The following is a 15,961-nucleotide window of genomic DNA, read 5'->3' as shown; positions in this document are numbered from 1 at the left end:
TTTCGGTCTACTTGACAGGGACGTGATGCCTATATTTCATAATCATTGCCTTAGATATCGTCATAATTTCGCGCTTTTCTATCAATTGCTCGACAGTAATTTGTTCACCCACCGTGTTATTTGCTATCTTGAGAGAAGCCTCTAGTGAAACCTATGGCCCTGGGTCTATTTTCCATCATAATAGTTTCCGATCTACTATTTTGTAATCTTTTACTTTTCGATCTATAAACTGAGAAACGCAAAAATATTTACTTTATCTTTTGTTTAGTTTCATCTATCTCTATCAGATCTCACTTGTGCAAGTGACCGTGAAGGGAGACAACCCCTTTATCGCGTTGGGCGCAAGTTGTTTGATTGTCTGTGTAGGTATTGGTGATTTGTGTGTTGTCTCCTACTGGATTGATACCTTGGTTCTCGAACTGAGGGAAATACTTATCTCTACTTTGCTACATCACCCTTTCCTCTTCAAGGTAAAAGCCAATGCAAGCTCAAGAAGTAGCAGGAAGAATTTCTCGCGCCGTTACCGGGGAGATCTACGCCAAATCAAGACATACCAAGTACCCATCATTAAACTCTCATCTCTTGCATTACATTATTCGCCATTTGCCTCTCATTTTCCTCTCCCCCACTTCTAAAACAATTTTCGAAAATATTTGCCTTTTTCTTTGCTCCTCTTCCATTCCGTTTCTTCGTTGCTTTTTGTTTGCCGTCTATTAGTTTGGTTTGTTGCTACCATGTCTGAATCTCGGGAGGTTATGGCCGAAAATATTGAGAAAAAACTTGGATCTTGTTCTTTGGATCATGAAACTGAAACTCCTCCTAATTACAAAACAAAAAAATTGTGTGGGAGAAGGTAATATTATTTGAAAGAGTGTTATTCAGGATTTCTTTGAATGTACGGGATCTATGCCTATTAATAAATGATCTATTCTTCTTGATACAAATTGTTATGCGGGTGCCATTGTTATGCTCGTTGAGAAATTAGAAAGAAAATATGTGCATATTCATCCTGCTCTGTAAAAGGTGTTTTGTTAACTTCCCAATATTAATCATCCAATAGTTAAATAGGTTGCCACCATTATCCTTATGCGTGAATTTGATTTTATAATACAAGAATCTAGGGATATTTTTTCTTTCTATAAAAAGGATGTTGAACACCCTCCAATTGAAGCTATACTCCATGATAAAGAAACTGGGTGTAGTTCGAAATCTAGGGATTATCAATCTTATAGTGAAAATCTTAGGAGGAGAGTTCCTTATTCAGAAATCTCTCAAGCTTTGTACCTTGAGGCTTATGAGGAGTTTCATTGGAGTACTAGGGGAATTTATGTAGGATTTAATAGGTATTGGTTGAATAAGATGATGAAGGAACCCGTTAGAAATGAGATACATGTTTTATATGATGATATATATGGTGACGATCCCGACTATGCGTTTATGAATGTTAAAATTACCAATCAAAGTCCTTTTCACGATTTAAGTTCATTTACTAGGAGGGAAATAAAGGAAAGGGTAGATTTAATGAAACGAGTTTTGGAGGATTTGATGAGAAAAGAATTGCATACCAAAGATGATTATACCTAGATCTATTTGTGTTTTTATGCCTAGCTAAGGGCGTTAAACAATAGCGCTTGTTGGGAGGCAACCCAATTTTATTTTACTTTTCTTTGCCTTTTGCTTCTGTTTTTCAATAAATAATTCATCTAGCCTCTGGTTAGATGTGTTTTTGTGTTTTAATTAGTGTTTGTGCCAAGCAAGACCTTTGGTATGGCTTATGGTGATAGTTGATTTGATCTTGGTGAAAAACAGAAACTTTTGCGCTCAGGAAAACAATTCTTAACAGAAGCATGATAAAATATTGAATATTTTTGCACAAGATTGGTACACAAATTTCCCAGGTTTTCCTAATTTTTCAGAATTTTTGCAGTTACATAAGTACTTGAGAATTACAGATTACTACAGACTATTCTATTTTTGACAAATTCTGTTTTATATGTGTTGTTTGCTTGATTTGATGAATCTATGGGTAGTATCGGGGGGTATGAACCATGGAAAAGTTGGAATACATTAGATATTACACCAATATAAATAAAGAATGATTGCACAACATTACAAAAAGTGGTGATTTATTTTCTTATACTAACGGAACTTATGAGATTTTTTGTCGAGTTCTGTGTTGTGAAGTTTTCGAGTTTTGGGTAAGGATTTGACGAACTATGGAATAAGGAGTGGCAAGAGCGTAAGCTTGGGAACTCCCAAGGCACCCCAAGGTAATATTCAAGGACAACCAATAATCTAAGCTTGGGGATGCCCCGAAAGGCAACCCCTCTTTCGTCTTCGTCTATCGGTAACTTTACTTGAGGCTATATTTTTATTCACCACATGATATGTGTTTTGCTTGGAGCGTCTTGTATGATATGAGTCTTTACTTTTTAGTTTGCCACAATCATCCTTGCTGTACACACCTTTTGAGAGGGACACGCATGCACTACAAAAAAAAAAGACACATCCGTGACATTTTGGGCCGAACGAAATTTTTTTCTGCCATACTTATGACACTTCTATGACGATAATTGTGACAAAACCCGATATCGTCATAGATGTGGTGGGGTCCTACTTCTATGGCAAAAAATCATGATAGAAAATGGGCTTTTCGTCCTGGGTGGACCGGAGACGTAGGTGCATGACATTCTTTGCGCCGTCCATGACGGAAAAAACTGTGGTAGAAGCGAGGGCGAGGAAAATATCAGGGGAGTTCCTGGTTACGGTGGGTCGTCGGGGACCGAGCAATGCGCGTTTCTCTTGTACATACGTGCGTGTGTGCGAGGCGTTGGGCTCTAACTAAACCGAGCGATTGCATTAGCTACGTTAATGAACCCAAGCGATCGATCCCTTGCTGTTAACTGAACCCGAGTGATTCCTTCGCTACTGCTGCTAACTGAAGCCGATCGATGCTGCCTCTAGATGAATAGTGAGTGTTGTTGGGTGGTTTGGATGAACAATTCCAGGTGGGGGGTTGGATGAAGAGGAACCCGTGGTAGTAGAGGCTATTGCCGCTGGATGAACAAGAACCGACCGATCGAGCCGGTTGGGGGTGGATGAACAGGACCCTATGGAGGGCTGGATGAACAGGACCCCCTGAGGGCTGGTTGACAGTAGCCGGTGGAGGGCTGGATGAATAGTAGCCTGTGGAGGGGTGGTTGAACAGGACCCCGTGGAGAGGGCTGGTTGAACAGTAGCCGGTGGAGGAGCGTGCGGCGGAGGCTGGATGAACAGGAGCCCGGGGATGAAAAGTCACAGGTGGAGGCTGGAGGAGGTCGACGGTGGATGAAAAGTAGCCCGTGGAGGCTGGAGGAGGTCGACGGTGGAGATGAACAGTATCCCATGGAGTCCCGTTTTGCAGTACGCCACACCCCTCCCGATGAATAGGACCCCCGTTCTGACCGTAGATCTCCAACACAAGTCTGTTTCCTCTGTTTTGCGGTACGCCACACCCCTTCCGATCAACAGGACCCCGTTTCCACTGTAGGAGGTCCGTTTCCTCTGTTTTGTGGTATGCCAGACCCCTCCGATGAACAGGATCCCGTTTCGACCGTGGCCGGTCAAACACAAGGCCGTTTCCTTTGTTCTGCGGTACGCCGTGCCATGTTTCCATCGGCTGTTTTGTCCTAGCCAGTTGGCTCCCGATGAACACAACGACGCATTCCGTTCCGACCCAGCCGGTTGCCTCCCCATGATCACGACGATGATGCAGCTTCTTCGTTCCAACCCAGCCATGTACATGAGCCCTGGCCATATGTATGCGTGAGTAGGCGTTCGAGACCTTGCCCGTATGTACATACGTGGCCGTATTTACTTTCTTGCACCCTGGCCGCTGTACATACGAGTACATGCTACGTGCGCGCCTCTGCTACGACATGTGCGCGCCTCTACATCGACTAGTATGTACGTACACGTTCGCGACCAGAATGACAACACTATGTATGCTTCGACCAGGTGGGTCCAGACTGTCAGGCACTTCCTTGCATGCGAAGATGTAGCTGGTGGGTCCCAGCAGTCAGGGGGCGAATCATTTTTTTGCCCGTAACATGGACGCACTTCCTTGCGTGCGAAGATACATCTGGTGGGTCCCAACAGTCAGGGGGAAACGTTTTTTTTTCAAGAAATACGATGGCCTGTTCGGTGGGTCCCTGCTGTCAGGTGGAGGAATCATTATTTTCCACGTAATAAGGAGGCACTTCCTTGCTGTGGCCATGGACCCAGCTATCAACATCTCCACGTACAGTACTCTTCCGATGGAAGTCGTTCCTTGTCCATGTTGACCGCGCCGTGCCAAGAGCAGCAGGGCGGTGGATGACGGTGAGGCCTAGGAAGGGGACGACGCAGAGCCGGGGAAGACGTGGCTGTGGAAGCCCACACGGAAAAGAGTACCAGGGTTCACTGGTTCGGTTATGGTGTGAGCCTGCCGCCGCCGCAGAATAACAGGGGGTGTGGGTGAGTAGAGGGATGGCCTGGCCAGCGGCAGGAGTAGTAGGGGGCAGTGAGGCCTTCGCGGCAGCACAGCCGGCCACGGGAGGCAAGAGCACGTGGTGGTTTGGAAGGCTGGAGCAAGAAAATCAGAGGTTGAAGAAGTAGGACGACCGTTGGATGTTAACAATCCAATGGTCACTGGTGATAGAATCGTTTGTTGACTAAGTTGAAAAAGCCCTCCGTCTGCCTCAACATAGTACATAGTAGGCCCGCAAGTCAGGCTCCCGCTATGGTGGGTCCTAGCTAGCAGGGGGAGTATTAATTTTTTTTATGCGTAATAAGGAGGCACTTCCTTGCGTGCGAAGATATAGCTGGTGGGTCCGAGCTGTCAGCGGGAGTATTCATTTTGTTTGGCGTAATAAGGAGGTACTTGCTTGCGTGCGGCCATGGACCATGTGGGTCCCAACTGTCAGCCTCTCCATGTACATTCCTCTTCCGATGTTGTTGTTTGTTGACAATGTTGACCACGCCGTGCCGAGAACACCAGCGCGATGGACGATGGCAAGACCCAGGAAGGGAATGACCCGGAGGCGGCGAAGCCACAACAGTGGAGGGATGTGGGTGAGTAGAGGGACGACCTGGCCAGTGGTGGGAGTAGTAGGGGGTGTGAGGCCTACACGGCAGCATAGCCGGCCACGAGAGGCGGGAGCAAGCAGTCCCGCCGGCACTGGATTTGGCGGCTGGAGCAAGAAGATCAGAGATTGAAGAAACACAACGGCCACTGGATTGACATCCAACACGTCTGCTAGAATCGTTTGTTGACGGATATAATAAGTAAAAAAATCTTGCATACACGTCAACTTGATAGGCCCACAAGTCAGACCATTCCCTATTTTTTAATAATTTATATATAGCTCATTGCAACTTCTTATGCAATTTATTGCAGTCCGTTTTTTGTTGGCCAGGGCTAGGGTTAAAAATTTGAACAAAATTTCGCATATTTCTGTGGGTTCCAAACTATTGTTAATATCGAAATGTCGAGCCAGATTTAAAGTACTTTGAAGATATATTTAAATTAGGTTAAAGCCCAATGAAATAGGAATCTGAAAATTTGAAAGAAAAAATTCAGAAATTATAAAGTAATTGCCAATTTGTCATCTGTTTTTCTATTTACAACCCATTTCATATTACTTTCAAGATTTGCAGGTGTCTTGAAAGAGTTGCAGCCCATTAGGGCGTAGAAAAATAAGTATGCCTGGATTGGGTATTCTTCAGAAAAAATAAACTAGGCTCATTTTCACAAAGAAAAAATAGCTGGGCTGGTCATATGGTGAACATAAAATATAAGCCTGGGTTAGACGGGCCACAGCCCAGTTGAAACCCTGCTCCGTCTCAACAGTAACAAAAAAATGCTGCTCGAGCAGCTACGTCCCAAGTGTCAGCCGATCTTGTGGTGCTATTCTCTTGTCTATTGACTATATACGCTGACAATGTCGCGGGTCCCAAATGTCAGGAAACCACTAGGAGGAAGCATTTTGTTTTTCCATACGCTGACAATGGAGTATATATAACAAAAAATGAGGAACTTCCTTGCGTTCGGCCATGGACATGGTGGGCCCCTACTGTCATCCTCTCCACATATAGTCTGTCGATTCCTGTTGTTTGTTGACCATGTTGACAACGCAAGAGGGCGGCGCCACAACGAGCGCACCAAAGCGCGTGGAGCACGACAGCGAGGCCTCGGACATCGGCGTTAATGATTTAAGAGACGGTGGGGCGGCAATGCATGTGCTGAGGCGCAGCCAGCCGTGGAAGGCAGAAGCATGCGGCCCCACCAGCGCTAGTTTGGTTTTGGCGGCTGGAGGAAGACAGGACTGAAGAAACATGACAGACTGTAAAAGCAGCAGGAGTACTTAACAACCTTAACTGAAACTAGCAGGGGCACTTCACAACCATAGCTGAATGTAGTATGAGTATTTATACAGGTTCAACCATACAAAACACGCCTCGAACAGTGCTACTTTGCCTATAGTTAACCAAGGGTGAGGCCGCCAAGCCCCAGGACAAGGCCCAGGTGCCACCCCGCGCATCCATAACCTTCTGAAAGCGGCTTCATCTTGCAATGTGGTCAATAAATAGTATATTCACTTTAGAGCCATGGAAAAGCAGGAACATAATCTTCTGTCCTATTCTCCAAGATGGACGGGCCTTCATTATTTGAGACCACCCATGCATAAGTATCTTTTCACCTCCAAGGGGAATGGAGTAGGTCGACATAAACACCATGTTGTGACCATGCGCAAGTCTGACCCGACCATGGTCAGGCATCTGTATAGGAACAATAGAACTGGGCAGTTTCTGTTTAAGAAGATCACATCTATAAAACTGTTTATAAGCAAGAGTTTATGAACACCATATATAATGGAAAACGACTCGTACCATAAGTTTCTCGACATAGTTGGACCTGTTCAACGAATGCAGATGTGGCACACATATTCCACGTGGCCTTCCACCATTGAAACGCCCCACAAGGACCTCAAGACGATCTATAAAGTGTAGGAACTTGTGGATGCCATCCCAGTCAACTTCAGTGCCATTAGTAACAGCCGAGTTCTTACAGAATAACAAACGAGTAGCCTGCTTAACTCTGAAAAAACCTACACGTGCCACCAATTATAAGAAAATATTAGTTAGAAGTAGCATCTTCGTGAGAGATTCGTTGCTACTTCTAAAGTTAACTTGTGATTAGTTAGACAGAATAGGTGGATTAAGAAGTAATCGAGGCAACAAGCAAGAACCAGATACAAAACTAACATGGATGAACAATTGGAACGACGTCGGGGTGGAAGATCGCAATGAAGATGAGACCAGGTTCTGCTATTTCCATCAACATTCGTGCACCAACTTTCAGTCCGTAACACTTGAGGAAGTTTATCCAAGTTCGGCCATAAAAAAAGCAGAGATCTTCTTGGTTCATGAACCCAACTCGGAACTTATATCCATGGCTTTTATTCACTGTGACCATTAAACTGGTGTATTCAGTTATGGAAATGCCAAGCATCTTGAGTACATGTGTTCTGGCAGAGCAAGGAATGCAATACAGGAAAAATAATATGAGAACACAATGCATTCCCTATCCAAATCTAGAAATAATTTCCTCCTTCATGTCGGTGTTTACCATGGTACTAGTACCTTTTATCCAAATATAGCAATCCAAATTTCCAAATTAGTCGAGAGCATGTTCAAAAAACTCCACCCTCCCGGATAGAAAAGAGGATTCTAAGAACATACTGTGTGCATTTTAAAATCATGTGTTAGGATGAGAAGGAACAAGTGTGGCATCTCGCTGAGGGCGTAGAAACCTGTAGGGTCCTTGCACTTTGGGCACTGCAAATGAAAAACACTAGATTCAGTAGGAAGAAAAATGCATCAACGGCGGCGGCTGCCATCCTAGGATTACCCGTGACCAAGGGACTTGGATTTATCGGGGATGGATGAAGAATTCATACCATGTTCTCCATGAGAAAACACTATGCAATCACCAAGCGGGGGTTTTCTTTGAACAAGCAAACAAGGGAGAAGGGGATTCAGGACCAGTGAAATATTGCCGCTTTGTCCGTCCAGCTTACTGCTAAAGATAGAAAGGTGGGAGTTTTTTTGATTTGACGGCTCATTGGGCATTACTGTGGCGCTACTACTGGGGTGTGTCTACCGTGCAGTTGTGCACTCTAATTTGGTGCATATGGCACGTAGACCCTGTTGGTGGATGCCCCACATATCAGCGAATGGAAGTAGAAAGACAAGAGTAACTAGTTACACATAAATATATTTTTGACAGAGAGATACTCCCTCTGTAAAGAAATATAAAATTCTTGATGTTACGTGCAACACACGGGCATTATGGGGGTTCAGCTAAGAATAGAATACTCAGACAGGCTCATGGTTCTGGACTTTGGGCCACATGCCGGTGGGCCTGCATGTTTGGGGGCCCATGTGTTCTACCTCAGCGCTTTTCATATTGCAAGCGATCGGTACGGTGCTGGTTTTAGATGCGGTCGCAAGGCGAATACACAAAATTGAGTAAAGCACGACAGCTGTTAGAACAATAGATCAGTTCGTAACCAGCAATCAAAGTTGCAATTCTATCAACGATATACGATGTGATAAATAATACTGTCGTACTACTTATGCACACAGGACACTTATTTCACCATGCCATATTATTACATCAAAATCTCTCGAAGGATAGATCAGTTTGTCAGTTGCGTGCTACTACTGAAGAATTTCAAAGTTGATTTGGACCAGCTCTCCTTGCCGAGAAAGTTCGATTTTGACATCATCCCCTACTGCAAGAGATGATTTAGATTTAAATCTTGACCATCCTTTATCATCAATCGTCATGCGACCATCCTTTCTACTTACGGTATATTGAGGAGGTTCATTCACACCAAAGTTGCGCATGGTAAGAGTAACTTGGCCACGGGTCGCCCGGATTGTTGAACGACTCCCTCGTTGCTCTAGGAATTCTCTGTTTGCAAACAAGAAAACATACACAAATAGTTAGATCAACACAGTGAATCATGTGAAACAACATGGAAAGAAAAAAGAATGAAGCACTTGGGCGGCCAATGCTTACCAAGAAGGTGGACATGTCAGTTTTTGTAAGGACTTTGGTATATGAAGTGCGATCTGCATCCCAGTCTGTTGCCGGTGCAACTACTGGTTCCGTTGCTGTTGCATGGGCTGGAGCAGATACAAGTGCAAGTGTTGGTGCAGGTGCCAAAGCCATTGCTGGTGCCCGTGCCGGTGCGACTGGTAGTGCCGCCGCTGCTGCTGGCGGAGATGGTGATCCTTGTAGAGCTGGTGCCGGTGTCGGAGCAGGTGCCAGTGTTGATGCCCGATCCTCCGGTAGACTAGCCTGATCCGCTGACACGGTCGGTGCCCAATCCTCAGCTGGATCAAACTGAGATGTTGTCGTTGTCAGTGCTAGAGCAACTGCCGGTGCTCGATCCGTTGCTGACGGTGGTATCGATGTGCAAGAGAGCGGCAATCATGTGTGGTCTGCTATGATCAGCTTTCTAACTTGAGTAGGCTCCGTGACCGTGACCCAGTCTTTTTCTTCATTTCTTTTAAATGCGAGAAGGACTAATTGTGGCGTGTTTGTTAAAACCAACTGCAGTTCATCATAGGGATTCAGCTTGTACTCAGACAATAGATTGATCCAATTTTTTCCAGTAATATAAGTGATGGACAGTGCCTTCGTTACTGACACGATATAAGAAGTGAAACCCGCAAAAATATCCATCGTAGAGCAAACCTAATGGTTTATTTGTTGGAAATATGCCCTAGAGGCAATAATAAATTGATTATTATTATATTTCCTTGTTCATGATAATCGTTTATTATCCATGCTATAATTGTATTGATAGGAAACTCAGATACATGTGTGGATACATAGACAACACCATGTCCCTAGTAAGCCTCTAGTTGACTAGCTCGTTGATCAATAGATGGTTACGGTTTCCTGACCATGGACATTGGATGTCATTGATAACGGGATCACATCATTAGGAGAATGATGTGATGGACATGACCCAATCCTAAGCCTAGCACAAGATCATGTAGTTCGTATGCTAAAGCTTTTCTAATGTCAAGTATCATTTCCTTAGACCATGAGATTGTGCAACTCCCGGATACCGTAGGAGTGCCTTGGGTGTACCAAACGTCACAACGTAACTGGGTGACTATAAAGGTGCACTACGGGTATCTCCGAAAGTGTCTGTTGGGTTGGCACGAATCGAGACTGGGATTTGTCACTCCGTGTGACGGAGAGGTATCTCTGGGCCCACTCGGTAGGACATCATCATAATGTGCACAATGTGATCAAGGAGTTGATCACGGGATGATGTGTTACGGAACGAGTAAAGAGACTTGCCGGTAACGAGATTGAACAAGGTATCGGGATACTGACGATCGAATCTCGGGCAAGTATCGTACCGCTAGACAAAGGGAATTGTATACGAGATTGATTAAGTCCTTGACATCGTGGTTCATCCGATGAGATCATCGTGGAACATGTGGGAGCCAACATGGGTATCAAGATCCCGCTGTTGGTTATTGACCGGAGAGTCATCTCGGTCATGTCTGCATGTCTCCCGAACCCGTAGGGTCTACACACTTAAGGTTCGGTGACGCTAGGGTTATAGAGGTATTAGGATGCGGTAACCCGAAAGTTGTTCGGAGTCCCGGATGAGATCCCGGACGTCACGAGGAGTTCCGGAATGGTCCGGAGGTAAAGAATTATATATAGGAAGTGCTATTTCGGCTATCGGGACAAGTTTCGGGGTCACCGGTATTGTACCGGGACCACCGGAAGGGTCCCGGGGGTCCACTGGGTGGGGCCACCTTCCCCGGGGGCCACATGGGCTGTAGGGGGTGCGCCTTGGCCTACATGGGCCAAGGGCACCAGCCCCTAGAGGCCCATGCGCCAAAGGGACAAGAGGAGGGGAGAGTCCTAAAGGGGGAAGGCACCTCCGTCCTCCCCCCCTTGGCCGCACCCTTCCTTGGAGGAAGGGGCAAGGCTGCGCCCTTCCCCTCTCCCTTGGCCCTATATATAGTGGGGGGAAGGGAGGGCAACCATACCTAAGCCCTGGCGCCTCCCTCTCCCTCCCATGACACATCTCCCTCCTCCCGCAGTGCTTGGCGAAGCCCTGTTGGAATCCCGCTACTTCCACCACCACGCCGTCGTGCTGTTGGATCTCCATCAACCTCTCCTCCCCCCTTGCTGGATCAAGAAGGAGGAGATGTCGCTGCTCCGTACGTGTGTTGAACGCGGAGGTGTCGTCCATTCGGCGCTAGGATCATCGGTGATTTGGATCACGACGAGTACGACTCCATCAACCCCGTTCTCTTGAACGCTTCCGCGCGCGATCTACAAGGGTATGTAGATCCACTCCTCCCTCGTTGCTAGATGACTCCATAGATAGATCTTGGTGACACGTAGGAAAATTTTGAATTTATGCTACGTTCCCCAACAGTGGTATCAGAGCTAGGTCTATGCGTAGTTTCTATGCACGAGTAGAACACAAAGTAGTTGTGGGCGTTGATTTTGTTCAATATGCTTACCGTTACTAGTCCAATCTTGATTCAAAGGCATCGTGGGATGAAGCGGCCCGGACCAACCTTACACGTACGCTTATGTGAGACCGGTTCCACCGACTAACATGCACTAGTTGCATAAGGTGGCTGGCGGGTGTCTGTCTCTCCCACTTTAGTCGGACCGGATTCGATGAAAAGGGTCCTTATGAAGGGTAAATAGCAATTGGCATATCACGTTGTGATCTTTGCGTAGGTAAGAAACGTTCTTGCTAGAAACCCATAGCAGCCACGTAAAACATGCAAACAACAATTAGAGGACGTCTAACTTGTTTTTGCAGGGTATGCTATGTGATGTGATATGGCCAAAAGGATGTGATGAATGATATATGTGATGTATGCGATTGATCATGTTCTTGTAATAGGAATCACGACTTGCATGTCGATGAGTATGACAACCGGCAGGAGCCATAGGAGTTGTCTTAATTTATTTATGACCTGCGTGTCAACATAAACATCATGTAATTACTTTACTTTATTGCTAACCGTTAGCTGTAGTAGTAGAAGTAATAGTTGGCGAGACAACTTCATAAAGACACGATGATGGAGATCATGATGATGGAGATCATGGTGTCATGCCGGTGACAAGATGATCATGGAGCCCCAAGATGGAGATCAAAGGAGCTATATGATATTGGCCATATCATGTCACTATTTGATTGCATGTGATGTTTATCATGTTTTTGCATCTTGTTTACTTAGAACGACGGTAGTAAATAAGATGATCCCTCATTACAATTTCAAGAATGTGTTCTCCCCTAACTGTGCACCGTTGCTAAAGTTCGTCGTTCCGGAGCACCATGTGATGATCGGGTGTGATAGATCCTTACGTTCACATACAACGGGTGTAAGACAGTTTTACACATGCAAAACACTTAGGGTTAACTTGACAAGCCTAGCATGTGCATAGACATGGCCTCGGAACACAGAAGACCGAAAGGTCGAGCATGAGTCATATGGTAGATACGATCAACATGAAGATGTTCACCGATGATGACTAGTCCGTCTCACATGATGATCGGACACGGCCTAGTTGACTCGGATCATGTAATCACTTAGATGACTAGAGGGATGTCTATCTGAGTGGGAGTTCATAAGATGAACTTAATTATCCTGAACAATAGTCAAAAGATCTTTGCAAATTATGTCGTAGCTCGTGCTTCAGTTCTACTGTTTAGATATGTTCCTAGAGAAAATTTAGTTGAAAGTTGATAGTAGCAATTATGCGGACTAGGTCCGTAAACTGAGGATTGTCCTCATTGCTTCATAGAAGGCTTATGTCCTTAATGCACCGCTCAGTGTGCTGAACCTCGAACGTTGTATGTGGATGTTGCGAACATCTGACATACACATTTTGATAACTACGTGATAGTTCAGTTAAACGGTTTAGAGTTGAGGCACCGAAGATGTTTTGAAACGTCGCGAAACATATGAGATGTTTCGAGGGCTGAAATTGGGATTTCAGGCTCGTGCCCACGTCAAGAGGTATAAGACCTCCGACGATTTTCTTAGCCTGCAAACTAAGGAGAAAAGCTCAATTGTTGAGCTTGTGCTCAGATTGTCTGAGTACAACAATCAAGTGGGAGTTGATCTTCCAAATGAGTTAGTGATGTTTCTCCGAAGTCATTACCACCAAGCTGCTAGAGCTTCGTAATGAACTATGATATATCAGGGACATATATGATGATCCTTGAGATATTCGCGATGTTTGACACCACAAAAGTAGAAATCAAGAAGGAGCATCAATTGTTGATGGTTGGTGAAACCACTAGTTTCAAGAAGGGCAAGGGCAAGAAGGGATACTTCATGAAACGGCAATTCAGCTGCTGCTCTAGTGAAGAAACCCAAGGTTGAACCCAAACCCGAGACTGAGTGCTTCTGTAATAAGGGGAACAACCACTGGAGTAGAATTACCCTAGATACTTGGTAGATGAGAAGGCTGGCAAGGTCGATAGAAGTATATTGGATATACATTGTGTTAATGTGTACTTTACTAGTACTCCTAGTAGCACCAGGGTATTAGATACCGGTTCAGTTGCTAAGTGTTAGTAACTCGAAATAAAAGCTACGGAACAAACGGAGACTAGCGAAAGGTGAGATGACGATATGTGTTGGAAGTATTTCCAAGGTTGATCAAATATCGTACGCTCCCTCTACCATCGAGATTGGTATTAAAACCTAAATAATTGTTATTTGGTGTTTGCGTTGAGCATAGACATGGCTGGATTATGTCTATCGCAATACGGTTATTCATTTAAGGAGAATAATGGTTACTCTGTTTATTTGAATAATACCTTCAATGGTCTTGCACCTAAAATGAATGGTTCATTGAATCTCGATCATAGTGATACACATGTTCATGCCAAAAGATATAAGATAGTAATGATAGTACCACCTACTTGTGGCGCTGCCACGTAAGTCATATCGGTATAAAACGCATGAAGAAGCTCCATGTTGATGGATCTTTGGGCTCACTCGTTTTTGAAAAGTTTGAGGCATGCGAACCATGTCTATTGGTGTATATGCATGAAGAAACTCCATGCAAATGGAGCGTTTGGACTCACTTGATTTTGAATCACTTGAGACATGCAAATCATACCACATGGGCAAGATGACTGAAAGCCTCGTTTTCAGTAAAATGGAACTAGAAAGCAACTTGTTGGAAGTAATACATTTTGATGTGTGCAGTCCAATGAGTGCTGAGGCATGTAGTGGATATCGTTATGTTCTTACTTCACAGATGATTTGAGTAGATGTTGAGTATATTTACTTGATGAATCACGAGTCTGAATTATTGAAAGGTTCAAGTAATTTCAGGGTGAAGTTGAAAGATCGTCGTGACAAGAGGATAAAATATCTATGATATGATCATAGAGATGAATATCTGAATTACGAGTTTGGCACAGAATTAAGACATTGTGGAAATTGTTTCACAACTAATACAGCCTAGAACACCATAGTGTGATGGTGTGTCCGAACATCATAACTGCACCCTATTGGATATGATGCATTCCATGATGTCTCTTATCGAATTACCACGATAGTTTAAGGGTTAGGCATTAGAGATAACCACATTCACTTTAAATAGGGCACCACGTAATTCCGATGAGATGACACTGTATGAACTATGGTTTTGAGAAACCTAAGCTGTCATTTCTTAAAAGTTTGGGGCTGCGACGCTTATGTGAAAATTTTTCAGGCTGATAAGCTCGAACCCAAAGCGGATAAATGAATCTTCATAGGACACCCAAAACAGTTGGGTGTACCTCCTGTCTCAGATTCGAAAGCAATAAGGGATTGTTTCTAGAATCGGGTCCTTTCTCGAGGAAAAGTTTCTCTCGAAAGAATTGAGTGGGAGGATGGTGGAGACTTGATGAGGTTGTTGAACCGTCTCTTCAACTAGTGTGTGGCAGGGCATAGGAAGTTGTTCCTGTGGCACCTACACCAATTGAAGTGGAAGCTTATGATAGTGATCATGAAACTCAGATCAAGTCACTACCAAACCTCGTGGGATGACAAGGATGCGTACTACTTCAGAGTGGTACGTAATTATGTCTTGGAAGTCATGTTGCTAGAAAACAATGAACCTACGAGCTATGGAGAAGCGATGGTGGGCCTGGATTCCGATAAATGGCTCGAGGCCATAAAATCCGAGATAGAATCCATATATGAAAACAAAGTTTAGACTTTGGGAGAACTACTTGATGGTCGTAAGGCTGTTAGGTACATATGGATTTTAAAAGGAAGACTGACAATGATGGTAGGTATCACCATTAAGAAAGCTCGACTTGTCGTTAAGATGTTTTCCGACAAGTTCAAGGAGTTGACTGCGATGAGACTTTCTCACTCGTAGCGATGCTAAGAGTCTGTTGGAATTATATTAGCGATTACTGCATTATTTATGAAATCTTGCAGATAGGATGTCAAAACATTGTTTCCTCGACATTTTTTTTGAGGAAAGGTTGTATGTGATACAACCGGAAGGTTTTGTCAATCCTGAAAGATGCTAATAAGTATGCAAAGCTCCAGCAATCCTTCTAAGGACTGGAGTAAGCATCTCGAAGTTGGAATGTACGCTTTGATGAGATGATCAAAGATTTTGGGTTTATACAAAGTTTGTGAGAAACTTGTATTTCCAAAGAAGTGAGTGGGAGCACTATAGAATTTCTGATGAGTATATGTTGTTGACATATTATGGGTCGGAAATGATGTAGGATTTCTGGAAAGCATATAGGGTTATTTGAAAGTGTTTTTCAATGGAAGGCCTGGATTAAGCTACATGAACATTGAGCATCAAGATCTATGAGGATAGATCAAAACGCTTAATGGTACTTTC

Source organism: Triticum dicoccoides, chromosome 4A, assembly GCF_002162155.2.
Source record: "Triticum dicoccoides isolate Atlit2015 ecotype Zavitan chromosome 4A, WEW_v2.0, whole genome shotgun sequence".
Lineage (NCBI taxonomy): Eukaryota > Viridiplantae > Streptophyta > Magnoliopsida > Poales > Poaceae > Triticum > Triticum dicoccoides.
The sequence above is the reverse complement of the archived record's forward strand: the minus strand, read 5'-3'. Positions refer to the sequence as shown.